Below are 12,532 nucleotides of genomic sequence, written 5' to 3' on the forward strand. Positions count from 1 at the left end.
CTTTTCTTTTATCTATTTTCTGATTTTGAACCTCAAAATTGATTCGGAGCTCCAAATCACTCCAAATAAAATGCAACAAAAATTTTAAAATCATATTTTCATATGATCTAACTTTTGGAACAAGAATTTCCTCAAAATAAAATATTTAAAAAATACATTTGCCTATAAAATGGCTTTTGGGCCCCTTAGGCTATCGAAACAAATTATTTTTCAAAATACTTTCAAAAGCGAATTATGGGATAGCTCTATATATGCATTAAATCCCTTTTTACCACAATACCCTCATGGGTTAAAATGCAAATACTCAAAAGCAAGATCAACGACCAAAATCAAATAAAGGCGTTTGAGCAAAATGGTTTTCTTTTCTGGGCAAAATCTTGGGTTTTGAAAGTGATCGAATGCAATGGTGACATGATGCTCATGATATGCAATGCATATGAAGAGTTTTGGAAATTGGGATGTTACAGCGGAAGAGGTCGCCCGCTACTTGAAAAGGGAGGCTCTTCCGGAAGATGACATCGCTGCGGAACGAGTAGCGCGGCAAGCCAAGATGTACACCGTGCTGGATGGGAACCTCTACCGCAGGCGTGCGAACGGTGTCAAGCTCATCTGCGTGCCGCAAGATGAAGGGCGCGCACTGTTGGAGGAGATACACCGAGGCACGTGTTCACACCATGTGGCCTCCCGGGCTTTAGCCGGCAAGGCGTTTCGGCACGGCTTCTACTGACCCACGGCCCTGGCTGACGCGGAGCGGCTGGTGAGGATGTGCGAAGCGTGCCAGTTCCATTCGAAGAAGAGCATCCAGCCGGCGCAGGCCCTACATGTCATCCCTTACTCGTGGCCGTTCGCGGTCTGGGGGCTAGACATCGTCGGCAAGGTACCGAGGGCGGTTGGCGGTTACGAATATTTGTTCGTGGCCACCGACAAGTTCTCCAAGTGGGTAGAGGTCGAACCGGTGTGGAAGGTGACCGCCCAAGCGGCCATCAAGTTCTTCAAGAGCATTGTGTGCCGATTTGCTGTGCCCAATAGCATCATCACCGACAACGGCACGCAGTTCACAAGCGCAGCGTTCCAGACCTATTGCGAAGACATGGGCACTAAGCTGCGCTTCGCGTCCGTCGCTCATCCAAGGAGTAACGGGCAGGCGGAGCGAGCCAACGCAGAAGTGCTGCGGGGGCTCAAGACAAGAACCTTTGACAAGCTCAAAGGCCACGGGAAGCACTGGGTCGAAGAACTCCAGCCCGTGCCGTGGTCGATCAGGACCACACCTAGTCGGGCAACGGGCGAAACTCCTTTCGCCCTTGTCTACGGGGCAGAAGCGGTGCTGCCCCTCGAGCTCAAGCACGGATCTCCTCGGGTACGCGCGTACGGCAACACCATCCAACACGAGCAAAGGGTCGACGATCTAAACTTCATCGAAGAGCTTCGATGCGGGGCTGCTGTGCGAGCCGCGTGCTACCAGCAGAGACTCCGTCGTTATCACGATAGGCGAGTCCGTCCTCGGGGGCTCGAGAACGGAGACCTTATCCTGCGCCGGATACAAGGAACGAAGGCTGGGAACAAGTTGACTCCGAAATGGGAGGGGCCCTTCCGGGTAGTGCAGGTGACCATGCCAGGGGCTGTCCGGCTGGAAACCGAAGACGGCTTGCCGGTGCCCAATAGTTGGAATATTGAGCACTTGCGCAAGTTCTACTTGTGAAGCGGCGGAGCCCGACCCTCAGGTGATGCCGCCGATGCATACCTCTCGAACTAGTGTAGCCGGGCAGCCCCGTGTGTAAACCACTAGTTATTGAGAATAAAGATAAGTGTTTCGCTCCTGAGCTTTGAATTCGCCTTGTTTATTTACATGTACTTTCTTCTTCTGTCTCCTGCTTTAAGTGCACAAAAGTGTCTTTCCATACTTGGTTGTGAGCAGGAGGCCGCTGGAGCCTCGAAAACATAAAACTGTTAACGGATCATTGCACTAAAAAGGCTACTCCTAGTAGAAGTGGTAGAATTAAACAAAGTATTTTCCGGCACGGAACATGCAGTTGTCGGGCTTCCCGCAACGTGCATCACGGGACGTGCAGTTGCCGGGCTTCCCGCAACGTGCATCACGGGACGTGCAGTTGCCGGGCTCCCCGCAAGATGCACCGTGCAGTCGCTGCGCCTGGGAAATGAAATGCTCAGATCCAAGTTTGGCATCGACCCCTTTGTGCTTGGGGGCTGGGAGGCAGAAGGAGTTTGTCCGTGTTGCTTTTTGTGTATTTTTGTGGATTTCAAAAATTTTGCAGTACCTCGGGCCTGGTAAGAATCTAACCTGCAGGAAAAGGATGGAATCTTGTACACTGTGATGCCCGTGGGTTTCCCACGGGTCACGGCATGCGCTGGCGCCTTGTGGTGCGGGACGACCGCAACACAAGGTACTCACCGCACTCCAAGGCTTCTGACTTGGGAGGGCACCGCCATGTGTACCGCAGCGGCTTGGCATGCGTGGTGGCGGAGACTGTACCGCATTTCAAGGGAGGGGTGCCACGGGTGCTGCGCGGATCCGTCGCGCGCGGTGGCAAATCCCTCTCCCGCGCCTATAAAAGGCACACCCCAGCCACGGAACAGCTTAGAGCGAAGCCGAGTGAGGGGCCATTAAGGCGGGCGGTGCCACGGAGGCGCGATGGTGGTGCATTTCATCGGCGCCTAGCGCCGACGGGTGCACGGCCGTCGCGCCCTTGCCGCATCACCCTATCGAGCCCGCCCCGAGGGGCGTCGCAGAGGCACAGTGGTAGTGCATGCCATCAGCGTCCCACGCCGACGGGTGCACTGCCGCCGTGCTCCTGCCGCGCCTCCTCAAGCGGGTGGCTCCTGGGCGAGGGTTGCCGCGGAGGCACTGTGGGGGTGCATCCCATCAGCGTTCGGCACCGACGGGGTGCATTGCCGCAGTGCCCTTGCCCCATCCCTCCATAAGACACCTCCGCAAGGAGCAGGGGGCTGCCGCGGAGACACTATGGTAGTGCATGCCATCCGTGCCTTGCGCCGACGGATGCACTACCATAGTGTCCCGGCCGCATTCCCCTTGAGAGAGCCTAATTTCGGGCGCGGGTCGTTGCGAGGACACTGTGATGGCGCCGGTGCCGGCGCCCGTCGCCCATTCCGGCCCATCACCGCGTCCTTGCCACGGCTCCTGGGCAACGAGGGATGTTACACCCCTCAGGACGAGCTCCCCAGAAAAACCAGGTCCCCCCAGTTGCGGGGGCTGTCGTCGGGAGGCTATAACTTCCTCGCCACCCGCGCCCGCCGCTCAGGGTGGGGTGCTGTTGGCGGCGAGGACGTTATAGCCGTCTTGCGGCCGCTCCCGGGGCGGAGTCCTCCTAGGCCAAGGTTCTTCCCTGAAGGCGAGGCTTGCTGCATGGGTGTGGTGGTAGCATCATCGTCGGCGGTTCCCGCTGGCGGCGATCCTGCCTCCGCGTTCCTGCCGCATCCCTCAGAAACAGATTTCCTTGAACAGGTACCCGGGGCAGGTCCCTACCAAGGCCGTGCTCCAGGTGCACCTTTCCGACAAGCGCCACGAGTCATCGATCTGAACGAAAAAGCTAAGTGCCTAAACGTGAACATTGAACTCGCTAAGAACTTTTCGAAATTGAGCACCGTCTCATTGGGTGTGGCCCCAGATCCTGCGCGTAGCCGGAGTGTTAGAAGGACACTTGCGGGGGGAGTGCGCTCCCCGTGTGTCTTCCCGGGTCCGTCCCGGAAGGGCACGGCTTGGAGTAGTTACCCTGCAAGTGGAGTGGCTCCCCGCTACCGCTTGGCCCCAGGTCGGCACCGCAGGTCCGTCCCGGGTCCCTGGTCTGGTCAAGGGTGAGGCACACGAGTCCCCTGCAACACAAGGCAAAACACGCAAAGGCTTGTAGGGCCGCCCCGCGGGACAGCACCGAGAACAAAGAACTAGAAAATGAACATGTTAAAAAACTTGATTGGCTAGGAGTCGAACGATTACATGGACTAATCAGAGAATAATTGTTCAAACAGAGTTGAACGCCACACTTGCAGGGAAAGCAAACAAAAGAAGATACATCAGGAAGCAGTAAAGCGGCTGGGGGCTGCGGCAACTAGTCGCTGGCGTCAGCGGCCGGGGGCTCAGCGGGCAGGTCAGGCTCCGGCTTCATCTGCATCCGCTCGACCACCTCGTCGACGAACGCATGCACTGCTTGGGTGTGCGTGGGCTCGTCTTCGCTGTCGGACCAAGCGTCCAGCAGGGACTCAAAGGGAAACTTCGGGTCCCGGAGATGAATTCGCGGAAGGATTGTCCCGACAACCTCCCGAGTGCAATTGGCGACTTCATTGGCGCCGTACTGGGCGATCCAGACGTCGAGCACCCCAAGTTTCCCCACCAGGTCGGAGAAGAAGGGGATCAACGTCGTGACGTCCGTGCCGTCCACCTCCGCCGCCTGCAGCTCAAACTTGGGCAGCAAGTCGCGCAGCGATTGGGCGATCTTCAGCAGCTTCTCCGTCTCAATCTGCCGCTGCCCGATCACCGTGCCGTGATGGAGTCGAGCGTCGTGCGCAGCCTTTTTGGCTTTGCGGACGTTGCCTTCCACCGCCGCGAGTTCCGCGGTCTTCACTGCGATCTCGTTGCCGGCCTTGGCGAGCTCCTCCCGGACGGCGGCCAACTCGGTCTCAAGTCCAGCAGCTCTATCCTTGGCGGAGCCAAGTTGGAGCTCGTGCCAGGCCGCCGCTCCCACCGCATCTTCAGTGGCCTCGACTTGCACCTCCAGCATGACACGAAGGCCCTAGATTTCACCGCGGTAGTTGGCGATCAGGTCACTCTTCTCGTCCAGCCGGGTCTGGGCCGTTGCGACCACCTCGGCATGCTCCTTCCTGGTCGCCTCGAGGGTGGCTACCATCGAGTCGAGCTTCCCCTGGAGCTCCATGCGCTGGGCCTCCAGCTGTCGGTGGAGCTCGGCCTCCGGGACCACCGGCTCCCGGGCGTGCTCCAAGGCTTGCCGGGCCAGCCGCGCCTCCTCCTTGGCGAGGCGCGTCTCCTCGCGCAGCCGAGACAGTTCTCGCCGCTCCCTCTCCACGGCCTCCCGCACCTCGCCAAGTTGGTTCTTGGCGGTGGTGTGATGCACCCTCACCTCGTTGAAGGAGGTGACGAAGGCTTGTTGCTGATCCCTGACGGCGTCAAAGAACCGGTGCCCCCGCTCGAAGAAGCTCGGATCCCAGGTGAGGGGGTTCAAGTGACCCCAGCGAGGGTGCCGAGGTCGGTACTGGGGAGAGCAGCTGAGGACGATGAAGCCCCCGCTGACGATGTAGGGCTGTGCGCAGGGTCCCAGCCTGCTCCCGGGGGTCTTGCTGTCCTTCCCCGGCAACTTCCCCTGCGCCTGCGCCCGAGGACCCCGGGGCTGGGGAAGCCTCCCTGCTCTCGGCGGGGGCTGTCCCCTGCTGGGCGGCAGGTGAGCCCGCGCCAGTCGCGTCCGCAGCTGCGGGCGCGTCGCCGGGCGCCGTCTCAGCGGCAGCGGTGTCCACCGCTGCCCCTGTCTGTGTCGCGGCAGGGCTTGACGTGAGAGCCTGTTCCGGCTCCACCTCCACCCCCCATGATTTCGACGACCGGGTCAAGATCGACCACGGTCGCGCCCGTTCCAGGTGCGGGCGCACTTGTGCCTGCGACGATGAGAAGCATGAGGAACGGCGAGTAATGGAGCTGTCAGAAATTGGCAAGGGTGACCAGGATGGTTACCTTGCGCGGCTGTCGGGCTTGCGGGGGGAGCCTCTCCTGCCTCGCCTGCGCCGGCGGGAGCCTCCGAGAGGCTTGCCGCGGGCGAACTACCGCCCACTGCAGAAAGAGGTACGTTCATGAGTTTGGCTAACAACTAGAAAAGATGCAGCTGCGGAGAAGTAAAGAAGACATACCAGTTGCGGGCCCTACCTCCGTGGAGGATGGGCCGTCATCGGGTGCGATCACGTCGTTGCCGGGCCCCGCGGGCATCGGCGCGTGCCCTCTTGCTTGGCGTGCCGGGCAGGGAATCGCTCCTCGCCCTCTTGCTCCCACCCGCCGGCGAGTTGGACTTCGGGGGGTTACGCCGGAGCGCGAAACCCCGGAAGCCCCCCGAGCAGGCGGAGCCGAAGGCGCCCGCGGGGTCGTCACGGCCCGGAGTGTCCCGGGTGTAGACGGTGATGCCGCCGCAGTGCCGGGAACCAACCTTGGGGAGGCTCCCGCTACTGGGGCAAAGACCGTTGATGAGACTCCGGCGACCCCTGCGGACGCGGGCGTTGCCGGAGTGCCGGCGGGCGCCCCAGGAGCGGCTTTCGCCAAGGTGCTGGTGGCTACCGCTGAGGCGGAGGCCGCCGCCGAGGCCCCCACGGCCCCTGTGGCCGCGGATGCCGCCGGGGTGCCGACGGGCGCCCCTGAAGCGGCCACCGCCGCAAGGTTGGTGGCCGCTGCCGGGGCAGATGTTGCCGTCGAGGAGACAGCTGCGGCTGCTGCAAACGCCCTCGATCTCCTCACGATCAGGGGCGCGCTGTCGCTGCTTTCGTCGTCGTCGTCCACGGGGACGACCTCCGGGGACGCAGCAGCCTGGCCCGCGTCGTCGTCCAGCGACTGGAGGAAGGGCCAACTGGGCTCAGATCCGCCCCTGCTCTCCTCGAGCACCTACTTCTCGCGGGGTGCCTGCAGGGGAGCGTGCGGGACCCGAGTGGGGGTGTCGTCCATCAACCCCCACTCGTTGCAGGGCGGGAAGGCGTTGACGATGTCGCTGAGCGCCGTGACGTTGGCGTGGAGAGAGGAAACCCCCGGCGGAAACTGCGTTGATTGGAAGGTCTCACCGGAGATTCCCCTCACCCACGTCCTGAGGGTCTCTAAGTCCACACCGTCCTACTGGAGGCGTGTCCTGTCCCCGGGGCCCATGTACATCCACGCGGGCCAGGAGCGCAGTTGAAGCGGCGCTATACGCCGGTGGACGAAGGTGCGCGCCACGTCCACGTCGGTGAGCCCCGCTAGCTGCAGCGCCTTGATCTTCTCCACGATGGGGAGGAGGTCGGCGTCACGGTGGTACCTGTCCTGCCAGCCGTTTTGGGGTTGCGGCAGCTCCGTCGGCGACTGGATGAACTCTTGGGGGTACTCCACTCGGACCCAACACCAATCGCTCCGCCACTCCTTTTCGATATTCTTCCTCGACCGGACGATGAACTCGGACTTCATCTGGTCGCGGGCGCGGAACACCACCCCCGACGACATCGCCTTCGCGTTGTCATTGCGGGGGTAGAAGTAGTGGCGGAATAGCCCCACCAACGGCATCACCCCCACGAACGCCTCGCAGAGGAACTGAAAGGTGGCGAGGAGGAACAGCGACGTGGGGTGGAGCTGCGCCACCCGCAGCTAGTAGGACTCCATCAGTGCGTGGAGGAATAGTGAGAAGGGCGGCACCAGGCCGCACAGGAGGAAGCGCGCGAACACCCGGAAGTCGTTGTCCTGGTGCTCGACGCCTACCGGGAAGATCAGCATCTCCCCGTGCTCGTTGAAGTTGGAGGCGACGGCGTGCCGAACCTTCCCCAGCGCCTCGCCGTTGTAGCCGGGGCAGTAGAAGGCGACCGTGGCCCGCATCTCCCGCCTCTTCTGGTCCTTGGTGGCGGCCGCCTTGGTTGCCGCCTCACTCTTGCTTGCTGCGGCATTCTTTGAGACCTGGACCTCCTTCCCCTTTCTAGTGGTGGGGGGCGCCATGGAGAGCGAGGGCGGAAGCTTCCCGGGGGTGGTTCCCGGGTGCATTGGGCCCGGGCGCTTCCCGGGGAGCGACTTGCAGGGACAGGGGGTTCCCGGGCGCATGCCCCCGCCTCAAGCGTGGGGCCCAGTGGCAAGATCAACAGCGCCACGCGGGCGCGTGGCGGGCGTGGGGTGCGTGGCCCCACCGAGGCAAGAAGTAAGGCGCACGGCTCATTAAATGAGCCGACAGGAGGAACGTTACCCGTCCAAGTCAAGTGAACAGTGGCTATCCAATCCTACTCTAGGGTTTTAGGGCCCTAGCGGAGGAGGTGGCGTCCATGTGCGCCACCAGCTCACCGAGGGAGAGCTGTATGCCTCTCCGCTCGACATTTGTAGCCCATGCACCGTGGCACCTGTGCCATCCCCTTGAGTATAAAAGGAGGACCCTCGCCAGCGGTCAAAGGGTTCAAGTCCTGCTCAGTTGGGGTTCCGGTAGGTTCCAGTTCCGGTCAAAGGCTCCATGTTCGCAAGTTTGGTTAGCTCTGGGTAGCAGGTAGCGTACGCAAGGGAAGAGAGAAAGAGAGCCCGGGGACCTTCCCCCATCAGGGTGTAAACACTTGATTTGCAATCAATACCAGCTCAGACAAGCAGGACGTAGGGTTTTACACCTTCGGGTGGCCCGAACCTGGGTAAAAATGCGCTTGCAAGTGTTCTTTGATTAGCGCGCACTTCTAGTACATCGTTTTATTGGACCCTACAAGGTTTTAGCACGCCAAGGAGAGGTAGCCTACAAGTTGGAATTACCTGAAGTGTTGACAAGCGTCCACGATGTGTTCCACGTGTCGCAATTGAAGAAATGTCATCCGGAAATGGCCGATACGCCACTGAGGGATACAATTCCACTTGATGAAGTTGAGATTCAAAGCGACCTCACTTATGAAGAGAAACCAATCAAAATCTTGGAAAGAGCTGAAAGATATGCCCGTTCCAAGACCATCAAATTCTGCAAGGTTCAGTGGAATCATCACACCAAAGAGGAAGCTACGTGGGAACGCGAGGATGATATTCGAGAAGACCACCCACACCTTTTTGCTAACCAGCAGGAATCTCGAGGACGAGATTCATCGTAAGGAGGTTAGCTCTGTAACATCCCAAATTTTCAAAACTCTCCATATGCATTGCATTTCATAGGCATCATGCCACCCTTGCATTTAATCACATTTAAAACCCCAAAGTTTAACCCAGAAAACCCTTTTACAAAAGTGCCCTTGTTTGAATTTTGGCTTCGTACTTGCTTTTGAATAATTTCATTTTAACCCATGAGGGTTTTGGCATAAAAAGGGATTTAATGCATATATAAGGTTATCCCATAATTTGGCTTTTGAAATTGTTTAGAAAAACAAGTTATTTTGATAGTCTAAAAGGCCTTAAAGGCTAATTTATAGGCAAAAGTATTTTTAAATATTTTACTTAGAGAGAATTCTTGTCCCAAAAGTTAGATCATATGAAAATATGATTTTACAAATTTTTTTGCAATTTATTTGGAGTGATTTGCAGCTTTGAATCAATTTCGGTGTTCAAAAACAGAAAATGGAAAAAGAAAAAGGAAAAAAAGAAGAAAAAAAAGAAAACCGAGGCCGGCCCGGCCAAATGGGCCGAACCGGCCTGTTAACCGGCCGCGCGACCGAGCCAGACCGAGCCGGCCCAGCCGAGTCGCGCGCCCGGGCCGCTCTGTCGGTGCTATATGGGCCCCGCCGTCTTCTTCTCCAACTGCCAAGCCGAAGAAACAGGCCACGACGCCCGCGAGCACGCGCCCGCGCCTCCACTCCGATTCCTTCGCGCCCACGACCCCAAATCCGAAACCGAGCGCGTCACATCGAAGCCCCCGTTTTCCTCTTCTTTTGCCCTCTCCTCTCTAGCCTGAACCGCCACCGAGTTGTCCGAATTTTACCGTCACATCTTGCATCTGCCGCCGCCGTTTCGAGCTTGTCGCCGGCGAACCAAGATGTCCGAGCCACCGCCGCTTGTTTCCCCTTCTTCCCCTTCTCAATGCTCAACTTTTGACGCGGATAGTTTTTATTTTGCAGCACCGAAGCTCGAGTTCGCCATCTCGCCCGAAGTTCGCCGGAGCCTGAAGCCGCCGCCGCCCTTCCCGGGCACCAAGTGCTCACCTCCGTCCACGCCGAGGGAGACCATCGCCGCCAAAACCATCCCCAAGCCAAGCCGCACCGTTTCCCCTTTTTCCCCGAAGCCAAGGACCGCCGGAACGCCCCCGCCGTCGCCGAGCTCGCCGGAGAAGGGAACCCTAGCCGGAGGTGAGCCAAATCGCGTCCCGTCCGTCCGATCCCCATCCTAAGGCTGAGATTAGTTCACTTAAGTGAACCGGTACCGCCCTATAGGATCGTGCCACGTGTCAAGTAATTTTTAAATCTTTTTTCTCGGCCGAATTAAGTGTGAACTTTGCAGAAAAGCCCCTGTAACTTCAAACCTTCATATCTTTCAAACCGTTTGACCAAATTTGAAATTCTATACCTTTCGGGAATCCTCGCAACTTGTAGAATATTTTGGTATAGTTTAATTTTGATTTTGAACAAATTTACCAGAAGAAAATTACAGAATGCTTAATTATGGTTTATTATTCAAATGAATGATTTCAAACTAGTTTTGAGCATGTTAGCTTGCTAAAAAATTATTTGAGTATGCTCTCTATCCACTGGGACCAGAGGGGAAATTATTTTGTAAATGATATGGCCACACAAATTTAATCTTGCTCCATGCTTTACAAAAATCATATAAGCTTTTAATTAAAGCCCATCCTTGTTTCATGCATAGTAGTTACCTCCTTATTATTGTATTAATCTGTCCAAATCTTTTGAGAAGCCTTTCAAAACAGAAACTAAACAAGTTACATTTAAAAGTAATCCTAAGTGTGCATCATCATGTCATATGCATCATAGCATGTTTTTGTATTGAATGGCATGTTTATTGTGTGTGTGCTTTCTTTTATTTTAGATTGTGTGGATTGTAAACCTTGTTGTTGCGAAGAGTGCGAGAACTACCACAACCTTGGACAAGGCAAGTTTACTTTGATCATATTCCAAATATTTTTACTATGCACCAGTTGTTTTATTAGATGCATTAGGAATATTACTTGTACCTCTATGCTAGTTATAAATCTCAGGTAGTATAGTTTACCCTTGCCATCACCTTGCTGCCAAATTGCCATCGATTGTAGTTGAATGCTAGGCTATGATAGTATCGTGGGGGAAATTACTACATTATGATATTGTTACGCCTATGGAGAAATGAAATGTTTTATTAGAGTAAGGCAAAACAATTAATTCAATGAACCATCCTGGGTGGGCGGCTTTGAGGATTTTGAGGATTAGCGGCGTCAGGTCCATTTCTATGATTCCCTCTGAGTCGACTTCCCGTGGATTCGGAAAGGGATTGTCCATGGACGTCTCTCCCGTGGTTCGGGGAGCACCTACGTTGCAAATGTGGAATGCCACCTGGGGTAACCGAGACTGGACTAGTTTCTTATTTAGTAGCTTCCAGTACAACCACAATGCTATATGGGCTCTGGCGACATAAGAGTAAGTTGTATGAACCTAGACCTAAGAAATTGTTCTGAGGTAGAATGTGTAAGGGGCGGTCGCTTCAATTATGACCTTCACTTGCTACAATAAAAATAGGGAAATATGAGTGCGGAAGGAAAAAATATTTGTTGTTGTTGTTGCTGCTGTTAATACACGAAGCATTTGAAATACTTGAATGGTAATTCAGAATTTTCTTTGTAAAATTAAGACATCTAAAGATGTGTGCACTGATAGAAATGGCCAAGAATTAGGAAGACCAATCATCTGGAAAAAATGGATGCTCGCCCTGCTGTAAATGTGTTAGTCGGGTTTTGAAGTAAATTATCCTCTTAAGTATTCTTTTCTAACTGCAATAAGCCCATGTAACCAGCACAGCTAGAGCTCTTCAACATTACTAACAATCAAAATCTGTAACAGAAAGCAGCAAAGCTCACATACAAAGTAATAGGTCATTCTTTTATAATCCCAATGGTGGTATGGTCTGGGATGATAAAACGACCTAGGTGGCAGCTCCCTTTTTATTCTTCGTTAACTGGAGTAATGAGAATCACTGTAAACTAACATCAAGTATTGCAGGGATGAGATATAAAAATACACATTTGTCTTAAGACAAAATTAATACCATGTATTTTTGTGTACAGTGTACTAAACTACTAATTTGTCCCTCTTAGGCTCATACGTATTATATTACAAGAAAAGGAACACACATCAGGTTCAAAGCAAGATTTGGTTAAGTACCTTATTGTAGTCTGGAAATTGCTTAAACTGCTCTACTGAGGCTGGGAATAGCCTAGTCCGCAATCCAGCAAGCTGCTGCAACCATTCCACAATGTGCATGCCCAGACACTACACACGATCCACGAACTTCATGGAAAACTGCATGATGGAACGGAACCTCTGCAGTTGTCGCCGCCGTCACGCGATCCTTGACACTGGTTGCCCCCCCCCCCCCCCCCCCCGATGAGAAGAAGGAAGCATCTCTTACTTTTGTCACGGACAACCGTGAAGGCGGGCTTGAAGCTGCATAGCAGCACAGGATTTACTTACTTAAGATGTTTCCTATTCTCAATCTGCGCTAAGATGATCAGCAATAAGGCTCACGATTATGTATATGTACCCTTGCCTTGGACTTCTCTATGAGAATATAACTCTGGTCGTATCCACCGAACTGTAGGAATATTTCATAAGGCTTCTTCAAGAAGAGCATGTAGAGTCTCAGGTATCTAAGAGGGACGGTCGGTCGGACGGACCAACGTACGTACGT

The sequence above is a fragment of the Brachypodium distachyon genome, chromosome 2 (genome assembly GCF_000005505.3).
Source record: "Brachypodium distachyon strain Bd21 chromosome 2, Brachypodium_distachyon_v3.0, whole genome shotgun sequence".
Lineage (NCBI taxonomy): Eukaryota > Viridiplantae > Streptophyta > Magnoliopsida > Poales > Poaceae > Brachypodium > Brachypodium distachyon.